This window comes from Ricinus communis, chromosome 10, assembly GCF_019578655.1.
Source record: "Ricinus communis isolate WT05 ecotype wild-type chromosome 10, ASM1957865v1, whole genome shotgun sequence".
Lineage (NCBI taxonomy): Eukaryota > Viridiplantae > Streptophyta > Magnoliopsida > Malpighiales > Euphorbiaceae > Ricinus > Ricinus communis.
The window spans coordinates 25,368,705-25,373,097 of NC_063265.1; the positions used below are offsets into that span (position 1 = coordinate 25,368,705).

Consider the following 4,393-nt stretch of genomic DNA (forward strand, 5'->3'; position numbering starts at 1 on the left):
CCAACCTCTGCACTCTAAGCTGCAGCTCTCTAAACTCAATTGGGGAGACTCCTAAAACAGCTGAAGAAGACCCAGAAGGAGCTGAAGTAGACGGTCTGGAGGAAGAATCTGGAATATCAGAAGAAGGTGGGACATTCTGTGTACCATGGGCTCGTGGGGCAGCTCGCTCCTCTCTGAGTGCTGCCAATAGAGCATTCCTCAGTCTATACTCTGGTCCTAGCGGACCCTGCCTACGAGTCACCATCCCCATACTAACCATTTGGGGAAGTCCCAACGTCTCCATCACCCCCAGCTCTATCAAATGTGGTATTGCTTCCTCCAGAACTCCTAAACTCCTAGCCAGTCGAGTGATGTAAGTCCTAAAATAGAAAAATACCTTCTTTGAGTTCTTGCAGAAGGCACTGATCTGTCTGGCTAATAAGTACCCCATGTCGACAGACTGGTGCTCGTGCATGCTGTAAAGTATAAACAGGTCCGGCTGGGTAACTACACCACCACTATCTCCCCCGTTGATGGTCCTAGCCAAGAATGCATGTAAGTACCGCATCCCTCGGGCAAGTTAGGCGCCTTGGGTGGTGCATGTAACCCTCAGTGTCATCGGAAATCTCAGCCCACATCTGCGAATATGACACACCGGACGTGTGTATGCTGGCTGACTATAAACCTCTCCATCCTCCTCAGTCCACAAGCCTAAGTGTACCCCAAACTGTTGTACACTCATCGTGAAAGTCCGCCTTGCTAGTCTAAAACTGATCGCATCCGGTTGTTGGAAGTCCATGGCAGCTGCGGAAAGAAAGTCTTGGCAAACTCCACAATCAACTCCTTATATGTTGGTTCAACAATGTCAAAGAAATGTTGAAATGGGGGCGTCTCAAGATATAGGCGGACTACAGTTTGCAAGTCAAGCGATCTCCGGTCTTTGGGTCTATCCTACGCCTCTTTCCCAAATCTTTGTGCCTCATCGATTGATATCTCCGCTCAAAGGTGGGCCGCCCTTGGAAAAGTAGGAATCGATGGTGCCGGTGGTCTAATTTGGCACGAACTAGTCGGTAAATACCGATGATCGAGAGGAAGAGGAACCATCGGTCCGCCTCCTCTTGTAAACTCCTGATCCTCGTTTGGTGGACATGGTACCACTTTTGAGAACATGCCCGTGTTTCGGACACGGTCTTGGACACGGGAACGTGTTGTGGACACGGTCGGGCATAAATGCCTGTGTTTCCTACTGTAAACGTGTTCATCTTAATTTGATTTTCTTCAATTAGAACACGGACCGTGTTAACGAACACGGTCTCGAACACGCCCGTGTTGAACTCTAGAAAATGCAAAAGTTGCGATTCCCAGCACTTTCTCACTCTTTCTCACCTACATAACCAATAAGTCCTCAACTCATACACTCAACATAAATAAAACTTACCAAAAACAAACTGTAAAATCTAATCAAACTAAGTTCACAATGAAAACTAAAGAATTAAAATGAAATTAAAAGAAACAAGCTTCTTTAAAGTCATAAGCTGGACTTTATTCTTTTCTTTGAATCAGAAATGGAGCACCAAATTCACCCGCTCCTCCACATCTAGTGACCCTCCAAGGTAATGCTTCAACCTCTGCCATTAACCTTGAAATTTCCCTTTTCTGGATGATGCACTTCAACTGTACCATAAGGGAAGACTTGTGTCACTGTAAATGGCCCCGACCAACGACTCTTCAGCTTTCCTGGAAATAAACGGAGACGAGAGTTAAATAATAACACACTATCTCCTACGTTAAATTCCTTCCAATTTTTCAATCGCTTGTCATGCCATTGTTTGGTCTTCGCCTTGTAGATTGTTGAATTTTCATAGGCTTGTTGACGCCACTCCTCTAGCTCATTTATCTGCCACTGCCTTTGTCTACCTGCGGTATCCAAATCAAAGTTACATGATTTAAGTGCCCATAATGCTTTATGTTCTAGCTCCACAGGTAAATGACAACCTTTTCCATACACAAGCCTAAAGGGAGTGAACCCTGTAGAAGTCCTATTGGCAGTTCTAAATGCCCATAAAGCATCATCTAGCTTTGTAGTCCAATCTTTCCTGTTGGCTCCTACAGTCTTCTCTAAAATACGCTTGAGTCCCCTATTAGTAACCTCTACTTGCCCACTCGTTTGTGGGTGATAAGGTGTGGAGAATCGCTGAGATACTCCATATCTTTTCAGCACTTTCTAAAATACGCTTGAGTCCCCTATTAGTAACCTCTAATTGCCCATGGAATTTGCCACTGATAAGTGTTGGTGGCCATCTCTTCTATCAAATCCTGGGCTTGCTCAGGTGTTTTACTATTAATAGCTCCCCCTGCAGCTGCATCTACCATTTGTCTAGTGGCTGTATTCATGCCACTATAGAATGTCTGCACTTGCATCCAGAGAGGAAGACCATGGTGTGGGCAACACCTTAACAAGTCCTTGAAGCGCTCCCAGGCTTCATACATCGATTCTCCTTCACCCTGCACAAAAGAAGATATGTTATTTCGCATTTGAGCAGTCTTAGTAGGAAGAAAATACTTATTCAAAAACTTTTCAGCCAAAGAAGTCCAGGTAGTGATCGTTTTCGGTGGCAAGGAATCGCTGACCATCTTTTAGCTCTATCCTCGAGGAAAAAGGAAACAGCCTCAACCGTATGGCATCATCAGTTGTTCCATTAATCTTAAAGGTATCACATATTTCCAAAAAGTTGGCGATATGCTCGTTCGGATCTTCGCTCGCCAATCCTCCAAATTGCACCGTATTCTAGATCATCTGGATTACATTCAGCTTTATTTCAAAATTATTAGCCGCCACGGGAGGCCTCACTTTCCCAGTTTGCGTCCCTGCTAGAGAGGGCCTAGCAAACTCGTACATGGCCCTTTCATCATTACCTCCATTTGCATTGTGGTTCTCCATCTCACTAGTTTCACGAATAGGAATCTCTACTTCAATCTCCTCCTCTACTGCCTACATACGCCTCCTTAGCAATCTAAGAGAGTGCTCGGGTTTAGATAAAGGCTCTGTAAGATTAGGATTAGAGCTCCTGGTCATAAACTACCTGAGCACAATAAAGAACAAGAACACCAACAAACGGGATAAGAACAAAACTATACACAGAAAATAAATTATGAACAAAAAGAGAAATGACTAGACTTACAAATATTAAAATTTCAACTTAGTTCACAGAAACCGTTCCCGTAGCGGCGCCCAAAAACTTGATGTGTGCTAAGTCAAGCAAGACTATGACCTAAGGCAGTGTACCTATCAGTGGAGTATAGGTAACGGCGAGTACCAAGTGTCGTATTCCCCAAAGAATGTGTGAACCTAAATCTACTCAATCTTCTCTGTTATCTAATCACAGAACATAAATGGTGTTGATGAATAATTTCTAAATTAAATAATAGCTACTCTAATTGTTGTCGAACTACGTATACTAGGGAATGATTAATTCAAGTAAAAGAATAACCCTTTGGGAATTCTTGTCTCTAAGGAATAGAAACTAAGGGTGGAATTGATTGATTGAATCCAATTTCCATGGGAAAGTCTCTACACAATTAATGCCTTTCTCAAGGACACTAACATCTTAACTTAGATTAATTAGGTTGAAATCTCTTCCTAACTCTAATTACCCAAATTAGCATTATGTACCATTTAACACTATTGAGAGTTATTAATTCTCAATCCGGTAGAACGAAAACCCTATCTCTAGGTGAATTCAATTCTAGGTTGCAAAGGACAATCCAAACCTAAACGTCTTTCTCAAAATCATTCAAATTTCAAAAATCATTCAACAAGATATGAAGAACAAATCAAAAAATACTTCCATTGCAAACCAATATTGAAAATCAATACATTCAATTCAAAATTGAAGTACAAAAATCCCTAGATAAAGAACCCCAATGGGTTAATAAGCTTAGCTAATCATGTTCATAATCATAACCAATAAGAATTCAATTACAAAAAATGAGTAAAGGTAGAGGAACCCGAATACACCCTTGGATGAGAGTGAACAGCTCCAATTCCTCGTGCCCAATTTTAGATCGATTCTTGTTCCTTTTACTCGGATTGAAACCAATCGACAATCCTCGCCAATCTTTGATCTTCGAAGAGAATCCAAGTGAAACCTTGATCTAAGTCTCCTTTTCTCTTAGTTTCAACTCAAAACCCTTAGACAGGGAAAAGATGAGTTTTGGACGTTCTAACCCTAAATTTGCCTTCTTTTTTTCCTCTCTTCGTTCTTTTAATTAATACCCCTGCGCTTAAACACGGTAGTGTCCTCGCCGTGTTAAGGACTTCTGTTGTGTTCAGCTAGTGTTACTCTGTGGCCGTGCTCCATAAGATCTACTTCTTCTTTGATGACCAACACGGCCGTGTTGGGTCCCGTGTTGG

General features: G+C 42.3%; 1 non-coding gene across 1 annotated transcript; it reads left to right on the top strand.

Annotated features, from left to right (window-relative positions):
- Positions 1 to 2,410: 2,410 nt before the first annotated feature.
- On the top strand, positions 2,411 to 2,516 carry LOC125368704. Its single transcript, XR_007214471.1, has one exon. It is a non-coding gene; the product is annotated as a small nucleolar RNA R71 (small nucleolar RNA).
- Positions 2,517 to 4,393: the final 1,877 nt, after the last annotated feature.